Raw genomic sequence first — 17,023 nt, 5'->3', positions numbered from 1 at the left:
CAGCACATCCAGGTTTCCTCAAACCCCACCAGCTACAGGCTCCCTCAGCCCAACTTGTCCCATCCGACCCCACCCCTCAGAGGTTGCTTGCAGCTTGCAGGCCACCAGTTAGATATCTCTGGTTTAGAGTATTACCTGGCAAAGTAGTAAATTGCAACAAATCCAAGAGCTGCATGTCAGGCAGTTCATGTTACTTTTGCCCTTTGGCCACAGTTTGGCACCAGTGCAGGTGTTAGTATCTTTGAATTAATTCTCCATCAACACTCAGAATCATACAATCTAGTAAACAAATTAAGGGAAATGTTTGCAATGACAGGAGAAATCTTAGTAGACCTAAAGTTTCTGCTTTTTCAGAATGTCCTGACACCCATGTGTGAAATCATGGATACATTACAATTCCTAAACAAGTGGAATGCTCTAGGCAGTATACTTGAAAGTGAATGTTGTACAGCGGAAGCATTATGTTTCTTGTCAAGACTTTTACTTAATGATGCTACTGATCTTGAGTTACTTGTTGATAGAAGGCACACACATTTGTGGTATCAGAAGAGCTGGAAGCAAAAAGTGAATCTAAAATCCCACCTCGGCTCTAGACATTCTGAACTTTTAGGGAAATACTAGTTGTTTGCTTGCCTCAGAGGTGCCATCTATCTGGGAAAATATTCTGTCCCTTCTATCATGGCTATCCAGGTATAAAATTAAAGGCCCCACGGGCATCCTTTAGAAAGAGCAGGCATAACTCTAATGTATGGATTATATTCCATCTTTCTTTTAAAGTAGGTTGTAAAGGCCAAGACTGTTGTGCTATTGCTAATGGAGTCCTGGCCTTTTAAAATTCCTAATGCTGTCTAGGGTGAAAATTTTTGTTCCTGGTATATATAAATATACCTGCAAGGCAAGAAGAATTTTAAAGTGTCATGACTGCTATGAATTCTGTATACAATCTTTTTAACAGTTTTGGAAACATTTTTTAGGTTGATTTTGTTGCATGAAATAGCCAGTATTTCTAACATTTTTCTCTAGTAAGAGCACTGTATTCCATGTCTGTGTTTTTCCATTTCGTCTGTGTTTGCCATTTATTAGATACACTTTTCTTACCAAAATGGACAGCCAACAGATAGATGGAATGAGTCACTAAAATTATTACACAAAGATCATTAGGTTAATTTCCTATCATTGTAAAACATATAATTTTAAATTTAAAACTACCTAAAGCAGCTAAATATATAGGCAAATGAACTGGTATAATGATGCATGAAATCTCCCTTGAGTGAGTGTTTCACAAAAGCAGTATGAGGCAGTAGCATTTTGCAACACTGGCTGTTTTCATTGAGAATCTTCCCACATACTTGTATTGAATAAAATGATTACTAATTTTTTGTCCCATAATCTCAGTTATGTTTTGACAATGATCTGTTCACATTCCCTTCCAATATCGCCACTTTGTACTGTTTCAATACTGTGGTCCTGCAAAATATATTTGTGTTAATCTTGTTCTCTGTGAACTGTATACATTAAACTAATTGGTCTATATTGTTAACAGTTGTTAATGGTTTGGGGGTGTACAGCTTGAGACAGTCTAAAAGCTGTACTTTTAAAAGCTCACTTTTTTCGCTCTCACTCTTTGCAGTGCAGGCCCTTTAAGGGATCTTATGCTAGGCACCCAGGAATGGAGGAACCCAAAATACTAGTTATTTTGAAAATGTATGTTATTATTGCACCACATGTAAAATATATTATAGGTAAAAACCTAGTCTTATTGAAGTCAATGCAAGCTTTTCAGTTAGTTTTAGTGGGTTTAGTACTAAACCACGCATATATACCACATATATAGAAAACCAGAAAAACTGATTACTTTCTGTCTCACTTTAATATTGCACATGTATGCACACAGACACCCCCTCCCTTCATTTCCATTTTTTGTTATAAGTGTTCTGTACTAAAGAAGGAGCCACTTAAGACCATGATCTTTATGAAAGAGGTCAGGCCAGTGGCAGAGATTCATTAATCAATGAAGGATAAGTATTATGCTTGTTCATCGGCCAATATTTTTCATTCCAAAAAGAGACGATATTTCATTTGACAGCCCTGCAAATAAAGCCTTCTTCATTCAGATTTTACAGTCCTTCTTCAAAAGGTTTCTCAGTTTAAAAATATACAATGCAAATGTATTTATTGGTGCTTTCAAATTCTATATGAAATGTTTTCACATGAAATGATATGCAGGTTGCATATATGAATATATATTACTGTAGCAGTTTAGAACAACATATTGGGCATTAACTAAGGAAAAAAGATAGATCCTTGATTAAACAAATAAGCTATGATTAGCATGAGAATAATACCTTTCAGTTTTTAAAAGGGAAGGCCCAACTTGCTAAAATAAATAGACTCCAATTTTTCATGCAGGTAGAACTCTATTTGCAGGAAGCAGACTGCAAAGTCAGAGTTTTATTCTATTTTAGATATTTCAAAATGAGAGGGAGCCAGGGGAATTTGAAAGGAAAGATATCTTGACTTTACTTTTTGTGGAGGATGACTTGATGAAGTTGGGTTTGTGAAAGTGTGTATGTGTATATAGCGCACATAGTCAGTCTCTCTCTCTCTCTCTCTCTGTCTCTCATCTATATAGTTTGTAACGGTGCATATTTACCCTGTCTTCTGACTGACCTCAGACTAACATGGCTAACTACTAGGGCTGTGCAAAACAGCACCATTTCATTTCAACTTCCGTTTTGCTGGGACAGTTTTTCATTCTGAGTTTCATTTTGTTTCGAAGCACTGTTCCATTTTCTTTCATCGAAACTGTTTTGACACTGTTTCGACGTTTCACCCATAGGCTATAATGGAGAATCATGAAACGGCCTATAACTTTGTCATTTTGTGGCAGATTGGATGAAAACAGCGGGAATGGTAGCCCCTTCTAAGCACATGAAGCCTGCCAGGTTTCAAGGAGATAGGTGCAGGGGTTTCTGGGAATCTGCAACTCAAGATGCTGACAAGCAAAACTCGTGACGTGTGTGTGTGTGTGTGTGTGTGTGTGTGTGTGTTAAGGCGCAGCTGTTTTTCCGTCCCTCCCCCAGAGCACTGGGATTGGAAGGGACCTCAGGAAAGGATCACGGTCACTGGCCAGTCAATATGAGAGCAGTCCTTCCCCACTCTTCCCCCTCCCTCTCCTTACTTTTTGTTTCACTACAAGCCAGCCCAGCTTCAAAACTCAAAACTTTCAAAATGTTTTGAGTGCCCTCATTTCTTTTCAAGGCTGTTTTGAAGCCTTTTGTTTTGTTTTGATTTCACTGTTTTAACCTCGAAACAAGTTGAAACAGTGTTGAAATGAAACACCTGGTGAAATTTTGCAAAGCCCTACTAACTACCTCCCTTTAAAAAGGAAACATTCATTGCACATGCCCATGTATGTACAGCAAGCTGCAACATTTTCCTGCACTCAAGAAGCATTATAGCCAAGGGAACTGTTCATCTACACTGTAGACAGCTATGGTCAAGAGCTTGTAGACTCGCATGTGTTTAATTGTTCTGATGTGAGTTTTTGTCAGGGGCTTAGGTTTTTCAGCGTCTAGGCTAAAGTTGTCCAAGACATATGAGTCTAAGAAAACACTTTGCCTTCCCACACCGTAACTTTCCTTGAGTGCAAGAAAATGTTCTAGTTTACTGAAAAGAAAGCTGGTCCCATAATGGAAATGTTTCCCTCTTAAGGAGAAAGAAGTATGTAGATGTGCTGTTTGAATCATTATTACTTTGGTGAAGGGCTGTGGGTAGTAAGCCCTAAACATGAAAACCCTCTCCTAGAAGGAAAAATATTGTAAAATATTTCTGTGAAAGTAGGAAGAGGCAGAACTCTGGGCAGCTAGTGAAAATCATTGTTCATTGACCTGAGTGGGAAGCACTGAGTTTATTGCAAATACCCACATTCACCCTGATGACCCCTTAGGAAAGGTCCGTAACATACTACAATTTTTTTTTATTTCTCTGAATACTTGAGAGTTGAGGAATCTTGTACATTTTAATCCTTTGCTGTGTCATAACAACTGAACTGGCAAGAAAAGGACTCACATGATGTGTTGAAATGCATGTTTGTGGTGCTGGGAAACATTATCTAGGTCTGGTAGGTTTTTTTTGTCTAGTTGATGTACTCTTAAAAGAGAAATGATGAAAGCTCTTCAGTTGTGAAGCACTGGACATGTTCACTATATGTTTTCTAACAGTAGATGCTACTATTCACACATTGTGTGATTAGGCTCTGGAAGTTGCTTACCTGTACTGTTTAACTGTTTAGTTAATGTCTTTCAACTGTTTCTGAGAATTGCAGAAACTGAATCTCAGCACTTGCTATGCACACTTTCATAAAGTTACTTATTTGCAATCCTATAATTTTAAAAGCTTTCCAGTTTCCCTGCAAGTGGATAATACCTCTTATTTTCTGTTCAGACAATTTCACCAGATCTTTAAGGAAAAATGCAATTTTTTGCTGTGTATTCATGGTTCTGAATATTGACTAATTTCTTGTCATGGCTAACATCACTTTAAAAAAGTACTTTGGTGTTGTCTTGAACTTAAGAAAGAAATACATTTTCAAGAGCTAGAGACTCTTTAAAAAAAAAAATCCTCTTCATCGTGACAGTGCCCCCTTGTTAATGCACAGATTATAAATAGTCTCATGAGAGTGATAACTTTAGGTTTAAAATGTCTACAGGCAGGTTGAGACTATTGCAAACTGCCTGCTTGAAAGAGTTTTACTGCTGCTGTTACTGTGGAATATGATCTAACCCACCCTTCCTTGTGTCTTTTGAGTTCTTCACTGCTTCTGTAGTGGAAGGACGAACTTCATATAACTACTTTTGTAGTTAGAAGGGTTACCATACAGCATGGGTGGATCCAGGATTTACTAAAGGGGTAAGTTCACTGCCCTTCAGATCATGCAGGGTTGGGGACAAGATGTGGCTGGAGCTCCCAGCCCAACAGGGAACCCCAGGGAGCCAAGCAATGAGCAGGCACATTAAAAAGGGGACCCCCCCCCACCCATTTCTGCCACTGTTCTTAGATGATCTGTCATTGGGGGAGAGTCCTAGAGCTGCTCCTGCTCCATTCATCCGGGGGTTGTTGGGATCAGTTGTGCAGGGTGCCATGCTTGGCTGATGACAACAGAGGCAGTGCACAGGTTACTCTTTCCAGCATCTGCTTCCTGCCCACCCATCCTCCACAAGTTACCCCTGCTGGCTGGGAGCAGGTGCTGGAAGGAAAAACCAACCCATCACTGCTGAGGGTGTGGGAAGTGACAGGAGTGGCAGGGAGCAGGTATAGGAAGAGGAAACCTGCCTGCTGCTGATGTTGTCCTCTGCCAAGCCCAGCAACCCACGCAGTTGCAGCCAACAGCTGGAGAGGGCTGGAGTGGTCTGGGGCCCCCAGGTGTCAGCAGACAACAGCAGCAATGGAAGGGGAAGTGTGCTGCATCCCTGGAGCCCCTCCCCACCCCCCTTCAGTGCTACCTATGGCACATAGACGCTATCTGAAAAAAACACATCTGGATGCTGCCACTATCTTTAATATGCAATTGCTGATATAGTGAGGCGTGACTGGTTGGCATTTAACAGGACCTATAACAATGTCCAAGTTATTACCCCAATTTGTACCCTGATACCCATCTTTGTTGTATATGAGTGCCATCAGCTGTTCGTTTTCAGATTGTGACTAGCATTTTAATGGAATTTTCTGTCTCTCTGGCTGTGCAGCTGGAAATCCTTTCAGTACTTAACCTGAAATGAAGAAAGAATGCAAGGTAGGGAAATGCATCATTGCAGGATTTTCCATTGTCAAAAGTCTCTTTTTAACTATTTCTGTCCATTAGATGGAAACATGCTGTGTGTGCTAATTACTACCTAGAAAGAACACAGTGGGAAGAAGCTAAGCAGTCTCCCATATAAGAAAGGAGCACATTCTGTACTGTACAATATTTGATTGCTCACTTTGGATATTCACACCATTACTGAAAATTGGAGCTTTGATCCTGAATAAGTGAATGAAAAAAATGCACTAGAATTTTCTTCAAAAGAAGATTCCTAGTGTTTGTTATAAAATCACAAATACCTGTAGAAATAACTTTTCTGCCTCTTTCCAGTTCCTGTTTCACGCTGCTTATGATAGAAATGAAATTATGCTCACTTGCACTAAATTGAACAGTAAAATACTTACCTGCAATTTTTCTTTTAAAGCTTTTCCAGGATACCTGATACTAAATAAGTGTCATCTTTAGACACCTTAGCACAGGAGTGTCAAGCTCATCTGGCTCTGCAGGCCAGAAGTATGGCCACGGGCCAGTCCATGAACCAAACGAATGGAGCAGGGATGGGCCAAACAGGGCCTAGAGACAGCCTCGTTCCTTGCATGCTGGATCTAGCGCCTGTGGTACTTGCTCCAGTGGGTCTGGGACTGAGCTGCACATGGCACCCACTCTGGCCAGATTGGGATTTAAATAGCATGCAGTACTTACTTCAGCCAGTCCGGGTGGATGCTCTTTGCAGTGTGGGTCCTGGACAAGCTAGAACAGGTGCTGTGTGAAATGCAGTTCCAGACTGGTGGTCAGTTTGGGTGCTGGATCTGACATGTGGAGAACCCATGGAGCTCTCCCCTCTGTTTTCCTCCCACATGCCAGATCTAGTGCCTGCTCTGCTTGTGCTGCGTGTGGCGCCTGCTCCTGGACCCACATGATGTACATGACGCCTTCCTTGGACTGGCCAGAGCAAGTGCCACATGCAACTTGCAACCCAGAAGAGGCGGTAGTCAAGAAAATGAGTGTAAACTAAGAGCTGGCATTTTCTGATGGATTCCTTGTCTAACATGGTTAAGAATCATGGATCTGTAGGGTTGTGGTATGAGAGAATATGTTATTTGGGAATTGAAACTGAAGCCAAACACTCTAAAGCCTACCAAGCTGGACAGGGGAGACTTAGCTTTTTCAGAAGCAGGCAGTTAGCATCAGTAGAATGGCACCAACTTTATAAGGAGATTTTGTATTTCCCAATTTAGCTGTGCCATCTTTTGAATTTGGAGTCTCTCAGCAAAAGAAAGAAACATGTCAGTTAGGCTCCCTCTACACGTTACATGTACTATGCAATTAACTGGCTAATTATACAATTAATTTAGATTGGTTACACATACAAAGTAACTATCACACCATAGGGTCCATCCAGCCATAAAGTTTGAGCTGGTTTCTATCCAGGTTTAATTTGAACATGCAACATAGCTATGCCTCTGTGCCTGGTTGCCCTCTTAGCTGAATGGCCCCCCAACCACAGAGGTGCACCATGTGCTGCTGCAGCCAAGGCTGGATTAACTCATAAGCAAACTAGACGCATGCCCAGGGCCCCAAGTTGCGGGGTTGCCCGGTCCTTCCCTCTGTGGCGGCAGCACAAATGGCCCCATCCGCCTCCTTCCCTTCCCCTCCCCACCCCGGCATCACTGCCACAGCAGCTGTTTCCTAGCAGTGGCTCCGAGCTCCACTCCCCACAGGTGGCAGCACTGGGGTGGGGAGCAGGGTCTTGATCGCCCCAGGGCCCACGAGTTTGTTTGTCTAGGGCCCACTAAAGAGTTAGCCTGGCCCTGGCCACAGCTGGGAGCCCCATCTGCTGCGGGACTCGCAGCTGCAGGAGCTTGGTACCTGCTGGTGCCAAGGGAGTCTAGGATCACAATCCCAGGCTCCCCCATGCACCAGCAATAAGGAATAATAGGATCTGATGTTGGATCCCATAATCATGTTTCCTGCCATGTACGAGGGCTGTTCAAAAAACCATGGAAACTGATGCTGTAGGAAACAAAATATTTTATTTCCAGGGGTTTGGGCTTAATCTCCTTTGAAGTATGCTCCTTCTGCAGCCACACACTTCTGTTTCTGTCATTGTTGGAAGCACCTCTGATAAGCAATCTGTGGAATCGCTAAAAGCTGTTCATTCCATTTTGTTTTATGGTTTCTACATCACAAAATCTTCTTCCTTTCAAGGTTTTCTTTAGTTGAGGGAAGAGAAAAAAGTTGCATGGGGCCATATCAGATGAATATGGAGCCTATAGCACTTGTGGGATGTGGTTTTTGGCTAAAATTTGGCTAAAAATTGCTTCCCAAGCTGTGTTCAGTGGGCAGGTGCATTGTCTTGGTGAAGCAGCCAAGAGTTGGACACCCACTTTTCTGGTCGTTTCATTCCCAAATCACTGGTTAGAATTGAATGACATGAACCAACAGAAATTCCAACTTCTGCTGTCTCTTGGACAGTCAATTGCCTATCATTTCAAGCCAAACTGTGAATTGCTGCCACATTGTCATCATTTCATGATGAAGGGTGTCTGGAATGCTCATCAGTTTCAACTAATGATCATCCTTCTTTAAACCGATGATACCATTCAAAAACTCTTGCACAGCTCACAGTGTCATAACCAAATTCTATTTTAAGTAATTCAGATGTTTCACTTAGCATTTTCCTAATTTTCATGCAAAATTTAATGCATGTGCATTGTTCTGGACATTCTGACATAACAAAAGGGGATGCAAGACGCAAACAATCTCACTTCAACCGCTGGCCACAAAAAACTGGGGAAACATCATGAGCTGCAAACCCATCCAGAGAAGTCCCAACATGCCCAGATATGTTCAGCAAAGCCACGCCCACCCTCACCCTCCCAATACTTTGTACCACAAATACACATGGAGTCTCGATACTTTTTGAACAGACCTTGTATGTGTGGCAGGGCAGGAGGCACCATTATGTGGGTTTCACATCATATTCTGTCATGCCTTTACTTGAACGTCTAAAAGAGCCCTTAATGTTGTACGCTGCAGGAAAAATATTTCCTTTTAGAAATTCATCTATTGACACCATTTCTACCAAAAAAGGAAAGAGGTAAAAGGCAAGAACCATGCTAGTTATGTGATCTTGGATGTAAATTGCAATAGCTGAATGAATTTGCCCTTAGGATTTCAGTATCCCTGTTGGGCTTGTATCTGGAGCACTGAAGATTAATGTTTCCTTCCTAAAGTGCTTCCATCAGAGGAGAGCACAGAAACCTTCTTCAGACATGCAAAGCTACGATTCACTCTGGTTTCTTCATCTGTCTAGTAAAAAGCAGTGTGCCTCTTGCCTACATGCTTTCTGGAATTAGCTCCTATCAAAGGCCCTCACAGAAGGCTCAGCCCAGATTGCTTCTTCCAGGATGCTGGCCCTATATGAAAAAAGCTGGGTGTCCAGAGCTAGGGACAGACATTCAAAAAGCCAGAGACTAAATGGATTCAACCTTTATAGGTTAATCTAACCTGCCTAGGCTGAACCGATTTGTAACAGCACAGACATTCCCTCTGGACTGAGGCAATGCAGGCACATGCCTGCAGTTGCTTGGGCCAGGAGCTGGGTGGGGAGGGGTGCTAGAGCACACTCGCGGCTGCAGGGAAGCTGTGCTGGGTGGGGCGTGGCCAGTCTGGCCTAACTGGCCAGAGAGGGCTTTATTTCCCTCTTTCCTGTCCCACCAGCAGGGACCCGAGTCAGATTTGATGGGCGCTCCTCCCTCACTGCTGCAGCGCCAGGCCCATGTGGCCCCTGAAGCAGAGCGGGCAAGGAGGGGGGTTTTCCCCCCTCTACCTCCACTGCCCCTGGGGGACCACAGATGGATCGGCCCACCTCAACCACAGCGCTCACTCCCTGCAAGTGGGGGAATAAGCTCCTTCTGTCCCTTTCTGCCAGATGCCGGAGGAAGGGGGCTTATCCCACCACTTGCTGTGAGCACAGAGCAAACGGCTGCAGTGGCCGCGGTAGGCAGACCCCTCTGCAGTGCCTGGGGACAGAGGGAGGAATAACCCTGGTCTTTGCCTTCCCCCAGTGGCCCTGCCAGCAGCTTCTGGACCCGCCACCGCCTGGCTGCTGGAGTGGTGAGAGGGGAGTGACTGTGATGAGGGCAGCAGCCCTTTTCATGTTTTCCTGGAGCATAAGCCCCTTCCTAGTGAGGGGGTGGGATACGCTGTGGGGCTGGGAAAGCTACTACGGACCATGGCTTTGTGGGGAAGGTGGGGGCTCTTGGAGGGCTCTGGCCCCCTCCAAGCCCTGGTGCTGCCGCACGCAGTACACAACAGCTCTGCCCACCCCAGAGCAGGCCCCGCTGCGAGGAAGGGGCTCACGCTTCCCAATACTATGACAGGGGCTGCTGCCCCCATCCCAGGCCCTGCCCCCTCACTGCAGCAGCCTGATGGGGGCGTAGCCAGACACCGGCCAGTGGGGCCTCTTGGGGGTGGGGGCAGAGGGGGCAGCAGGGGTCTTATTCCCCCACTTGCCCCAAGTAGGGAGTGAGCATGGTGGTTGGGGTGGGCAGACCTGGCTGTGGTTTCCCAGGGGCAGAGGAGGGAAATAACCCCTCTCCTTGCCCCGTCTGCCTCAGGGGCCATGGTGGCCTGCTGCTGCAGCAGCAGCAAGGGGGGAGTGTCCAGCAGACCCGGCTCAGGTTTCTGCCAGTGGGACAGGGATGTGGGGATTAAACCCCTCTCTGGCCAGACCCCTGTCCCTGCCTGTCCCTGCTCCAGCTGGGGAGCAGAGGGGCGGAGCCAGCCCTGCTAAGCTGGAGCAGAGAGCCCAACCCAGAGAGCATGCCAGGATGCTGGGGGGCTCTGGTTTAAGTTAAACCAGGAAGGGGTCTGGGACAAACGTTGTGTAAACCGGTTTGAGCCAAATCATTTAAGTCTGATATTACATTCTACCAGGTTTATCTCAAACCAGTTTCGGCCATTTTGAAACGGGTTTATCTGTACTGAATGCCTGTTCTGTTACACATTTAAACCAGTTTCTGATCACTTAAATCAGTTTATGTGTAATGTCTGTCCCTAGCCCAAAGCTACAAGACTTTCTTTTCCCTTTTTTCCTGCTGCACAGGCATCTGAGGCAATAGACAAGATATGGAAAACTGGCCGTTGATGAAAGCCTTCCATCTGCCTAATCCCAGGTGGAAAGCCTCATTCTGGAGCAATTTATTCCTCTGAGCACTTGAAAGACAGCAGACCTGACTGTTTCAAAAGCTTTTTCTGGGGAGGATCAGCCCTACCATATAATCCAACATCCTGTTCATATAGACCATGCCAAAAATCACCTGACAGAACTCCCCTAAACAGCAGATGGAGTGTTTTATGAGACAGACTGCTGACATGCAGGTTCACCCTCCCAGCAGTCTGCCTACCCCTTCTTCAAAGGGTGCTGTGCTTAGTTTATATCCCTTCCCTTGCTTGTTGCCAACCTGTCAGTGACTTTTGCGTCATTCTATTCTGCTGCTCTGTCTGTTCACATTACTTGCAAACCGAATTCTCTGGTCTAGTTCCTTTTGCAGCCTGGAGAGTCTGTTTAATACAAAGGAAGTGAATAGAGATCACCAGCAGTGTGCTCTGCTCCCTTTCTTTATTCTGTATCTATACTGTAGGCTGCAGAGTGAAGCCAAAGAACTGTAGTTTTCACTAGGTAGGTGTGCTGGGGTGGTATCATTCAGAAAAGTGGTAGGGAGAAGACTGGAAAACAAATTGAGAGGCAATGTGAATAGCATTAAGGGAGAGGAAGCAAAAGACAATGGAAATGGTGGTTTGGGTAAAGAAGAATCAGGGAATACTAGGACATAGCAGATGGTATAACTCCACAACATTCAGACCACCTGAGGATTTGGCCCAGAAACGCATACTAGATCTGGGATGGTCAACCTGAAGCATGTGTGGCCCAAGTGGCACAGGCAGCCTCTGTGTGTGGCATGTAGCAGATCATTCAGGGGATGAGCACCACAGCAGTAGATAGGGCAGAAAGCAGAGTAGAGTTTCAAACAAGGAGCACAGAGGAAGAAGCAGAGCACCAGATCAGGCAGGGAAAGTGTCTTGGAGTAGCCCTTGGGCAGGGTACGGGGCTAACTTGTGGCACACCTGATAGATCAAGGGCAGGCAAGAACAGGCCCATGATGGACTCCATTTCCCCACAGCCCCTGCCCATGTTGCTGTGACTGGTTCCCATGGAAATCCCAGAAGTGGCAGGGCCATCGCAGCACAAGGCCAGGGTTTCTATGGAGACCAGACCCAGCAGCACTGGCAGGGCCTACAAGGCATGCTGGGTGGGGAGCTGCTCCAGGGCTGGGATCATGCGATGGTGACAGCCTAATCCAGAGCAGAGCTGCAATTTGCTGCCCACATGCCCCGGACGGGGGCATGCAGGCAGTGGCTCACAGCTCTGCCCCAGCTCCAAACCACTCTGTCACCACTGCAAGATCCCAGTCGCAGCCCTGGAGCAGCTCCCCCCCACAGCCACACGCCCTGCCAGCACTGCTGGGGCCATTCTCCATGGAAATCCAGGCCCTGCAGCAACATGAGCAAGGGCTGTTGGACAATGGAGTCTGGCCACCAGCCGGATTTGCCTTATTGCATACCCCTTTGCTAGATCATCTGTCATCTCCTCACAAATACAGGATTGCATATGTGGGTGAAATGCAGTGCACATTCAAGTGATTTGTCCATGATTATATAAAGAGTCTCAAATGAAATGTCTTTCTGTACCTCACTTGAGAGACTACGGCAGGGGTGGGCAATTATTTTGGGCAGAGGGCCGCTTACTGAGTTTTGGCAAGCCATTGAGGGACACATGACAGGCAGCCCAGGGCAGATTAATATTAATTTTCTAAATTTTTTAGGGGCCCCGCAGGCCAGATGGCCTGGCAGGCCACATGCGGCCCCTGGGCCGCATTTTGCCCACCGCTGGGCTACGGTCTACTGCACCTCATGCTCACGAAGCTTTCCTTCTAAACCATCAGCATTTTCCCTGTGTTAACATCACTCTTATTCCTACTTAAGCCCTGTGCATCACACCAAATAATTCTGCACCCTACTCAATATTCATGGTGTACAAATTTCTGAAATATTCTCTTCCTGGTTCATCGTTTAATGAAGCTGTGTAGATACAGTTGTGTTCTTCTTCCCTCATAAGTTAAATGTTCCAATTTCCTCCTCCTACCTCCCTCCCCGCAAATGCACACACACCCCAAGTATTTCTTTTGCCCATCCCTTAACTCCCTTCCCTTGTTTAATATATTCCAGATAACGTGGTACCCAGAACTGATTGTAATATTTCAAGGGTGTTTGACAAAACCTGACCTATACAGAACACCTATTGCTTCCTGCTCTGATTTGATTTTGCAACCCAAAACTGAACTAGTGCTTTCTTTCTAGTGAAAAGAATACTGGGCTTGGTTTAAACAGAATTATTTAAAACAATGCAACTTGTTTATATGGGCCCAAGCTTGTATATGTTAGTTTACAGATAGCTAAAATTAGTTTAGATTGTATTTGACTATAATCAACTTGACCCACTCCAAATTAAGATGTTTTTGTACTGATTTAAGAGTCAACTCAAGCTGTCACTGAGTCTCAAATTGGACAGGGATATGTCAGGTCAAAGAAACAACATTTATTGAAGACTTATTTCTTCTCCAGATTCTTGGTTTTGTTTAGTTTTCTGTTTAATAACTAACTAGCTGTTCTGATTTTTGGAGAAACCTTCAAAATGCAATTGGGACATAAACCAGTGATGCCTGCCAGAGTTTTGAAAAAAGCGCAGAACCATAGCTCTGTGAGAGTTAACCCAGCTCCACTAAGAATACTTCACCCTCGGGTGTCAGTTCTTAAGTTATCACTTCCAGGATGAAACTGCACATGATTTCTCTGCTTTTGGACCAGGCTTTAGGCTGTAGTTGCATGGTATTCTCTCTGATTACCTCAGTAAGTCTGTTAGGCACGGTACCTGCAGTTCTGTCCCTTCTGGGGCATCTGACCAATGCTCTGCAGCAACCAGACAGCCTTCTTAAATAATTGTTTATTTACAATCAAAGCAGTTCACAGAAAAAGATCCCAAAATAATAAACAAGCTACACGTCTACAGCTTCCTGTAGACTTGTCATCCCCTGTAGGAGTAGTTAAGTTCTCAATCTTTTTAGGATTGAGGCACCCCTGGATAAACTCAAGGCACACTTGGAAAAGGCCAGCTCTTAGTTTTCACTTTTTTGACTACAGAAAATTAATAGAGCCATTTTTCTGTTGCAAAGAACCCAAAAAGACCAAAACTGTAGATTTCTATTTGAAATTTCTGGGTTTACCTTGTAAATCATGTTTGCAAACCTAACAGTGGTAACATTGTGTGACATTCTGATGCACCCTTGAAAGAATCTCAAGTCACCCCAGGGTGATATGGCACCCTGGTTGAGAATCGCTGCCCTGGAGGTTTAGGAAGGGTTCAATTACTTAAGATGTTCCTTGTCTATGTTCCCTGTCATTCTTTGTTTCCCACCAGCAGGTCCCCCCTCCTCTGGAGAGTCTTTTTAACTGCTTGCGTCTCTTTAATCACTGTGCTCTCAGCCTTGGCAAAGTAGCTGGATAACTTTAATCTGAAGCTTGCAAGTAGCATTTTACTGCTCATTGCTTTCCCACTATAGTTGTTCCTTGCAAGTGTTTGTTGAGGTGACTGTTTAGCTAACGTAACTGATTTCTGCTGCTTTTTCTAACATCCTCCTTTTAATCTAGACCAAAGGTGTCAAACTTACCTAGCCCCCATGGGGCTGGATTCAGACAGCAGGGCTTCTGATGGTCTGGGGTTAACACAGCTGTTAATACATTTCCTCCTCCTTATTCTTTGTCAATTTGAGCCCTGTATGACAGCATGTAGCCTAGCTAATTTGACAGTGTCTTGGAAAACCATTTGGTGAAAAAATTATTGGTTTCTCTTTGTATTTGAGGATCTAGATTTAGGACAATGCAGAAAATGAAGTCTCTGTGCTATCTGTACTGAGCAGGCAAAAAAGCATTCCTCTTGCATATCCTTCTCACCAACCCTCCAAGTATTTGCTAGACAAACTTCAGGTAGCCTACTTGCTTGGTGTGTCTTGGAAAGGGTCAGACCTCAAAGGATACAGGCCTCTAGAATTTAAATTTCCTTAACCAATTTCATGGAAGAGGTTGGAAATTCTCCTATTTAAAAGAAAATCACTTTTAGTTGCCAAAGTATATCAAAGCACATTAAAAATATGACAGGGACTAGCAAGAGCCACCTGGTCCAGTGCTAGACTGTAGTATTTAGTGCAGCCTTATCATCCTATTACCAACATTAGCGTAATTTTGCTCCAGGCATATCTTTCAAGAGCCATTTAAATTCCTGCTGGCTATTTGCTTTTGTAAGGGAAGCCAGAGTAAGCAGCCCATAAAGAAGCTCCTAAAAATAAAGAGATTTACCTGGTAGTGAGCAGCTTCTAAGGCAGGGGTGGGCAATTTTTTCAGCTGGTGGGCCACTTAACAAGTTTTGGTGAGCTGTCAAGGGCCACAAGATAAAATCTTTCAGAAGATATCATTTTAACAAATTATAGATAAAAAAAAAAAATCATATACTAAAAATCAAACATCTGCTATAACGTATTTTAATTTTTATTTTAAAAAATAATATTTGTCCTGATTTTTTTTTTTGGAGTCATGTATATAGAGGCAATTGCATAATATCTCAAAATAAAGTCTTGCTCTTGTATACTGCAGGGACAGAGAGGTGTGGGGAGGGGGTATTGGGGTGGTATTGGGGAGTGGGTATGCATGTGTATGTCGGGGGGCTGCCTGCATGCTAGGTCCCAGAAGATGGCCAGGGGTAGGGGGAGCAGGGATAGGACATGCAGTAGAGCCCACCTGGGCAGTGTGGTGCAGGTGCAGTCCAGTTCCCTTCCATCTGGCCCGTGGCTGCCACTGCAGCACTCTGCATGGGGCTGGGCCCCAGCCACTTCCACCTGGGGCAGCCCATGCTGCACTCCTGCCCACACCTGCCCCGTGCTTCCAATGGCACTGCACTGGCCCTAGCCAGCATGCACAGCTTTCCAGCAGGGCTGCTCTTGCTGCTACTGCAGGCTGCCAGGTACTGCACAGCTCCCTCTGCCTCCAGTGACTCCTCCTCCTTCTGCCCCTGCTGTGCTGCTCTATGCAGCAGGTAGCATAAGGAAGTAGCAGTGGCCATGGTGGCATGTTCTGGGCACCACATGTCCAGCCAGGTGGGAAGGAACTGCAGTCATGTGGTTCTTGCCCCAGCACACTTGGCTCCAGCTCTAGCTCCTGCCACCTTCCATCCACTCTGCCTGCCCAGCGTGATGAGCAGCCACCTGTGGGTAGCCGAGTGGGTGGAAGGCACCCTGCTGGGAAGCTGTGTGCTGGCTGGGGCTGAGGCGGTACCATCAGTGGGCCTGGGGCAGGTGCAGGTGGGAGAGCAACACAGACTGCCCCAGGCAGGAGCAGGTGGGGGTTGGCCCCATGCAGAGTGCTGCAGGGGCAGTCACAGGCTGGATACAATCAATTAGCGGGCTGGATTCAGCCCATGGGCCATACCCTGATTTATAGGCATCCCCCAGTCCACACAAAGCCAACATGCAAAAATAATGCATGGCTTCAAAAATCAGTTTGCAACAAGATGTCACTATAACTGATTTCATTAGATCAGATTTTGATACCCTTATTAATTCTTTTGCATTGAAGACTCCTGATTGAGCCAGTTGAGTGTCCTCAGAAAGTAAGGTAATATTCAACACAAGTAAGGGAATTAGATTCTGGCTATTAATTTGTCCCAGTATTTAGGGAGATATGGCACAATATTTTTATCTTTTTTTATTGCTTTATATCCACATTTAAATAATGACTTGAGTCATTGTGCTGTATAACTTGTGTGGAATGCAATAGGTAACTCAGCAGAGTAACATGGATAACTAGAGGCTTTTTACAAGGAGGGAAGTGTTGAAATATTACTGAGGTAGATATTTTTATATAGAGCATGTCAAAGGATCTGTACAGACTGCAGGAGCAGTTACCATAATTGAGACAAACAGAAATGGCAGGAGAAACGATCCCAAGCTGCCTCTGTTATGTTGAGTACTGACTGTGCTACAGAAGCAAGCTTGTGGTTTTTACCTGAGCCCCAAGGTGAAGTGCTCTTATCTGCATTTTGGTGAT

General features: G+C 44.9%; 1 protein-coding gene across 19 annotated transcripts in view; it reads left to right on the top strand.

Moving 5' to 3' along the window:
* The window catches only part of DTNA (dystrobrevin alpha), a 395,888-nt gene that overhangs the window by 196,102 nt on the left and 182,763 nt on the right, over positions 1 to 17,023 (top strand). Inside the window, exons 1-2 of one of the 19 annotated variants that reach the window (XM_059724122.1) lie at positions 3,077 to 4,911; positions 5,748 to 5,794. The exons of the other annotated variants lie outside the window; for them this stretch is intronic. The gene's annotated coding sequence lies outside the window, so the exon portion shown is untranslated. Of the gene's footprint in view, positions 1 to 3,076; positions 4,912 to 5,747; positions 5,795 to 17,023 lie in introns of those variants that run through there. 19 annotated transcript variants of the gene reach the window in all.

Source organism: Alligator mississippiensis, chromosome 3 (genome assembly GCF_030867095.1).
Source record: "Alligator mississippiensis isolate rAllMis1 chromosome 3, rAllMis1, whole genome shotgun sequence".
Classification (NCBI taxonomy): Eukaryota; Metazoa; Chordata; order Crocodylia; family Alligatoridae; genus Alligator; species Alligator mississippiensis.
This window is presented reverse-complemented; position numbering and strand designations above follow the sequence as displayed.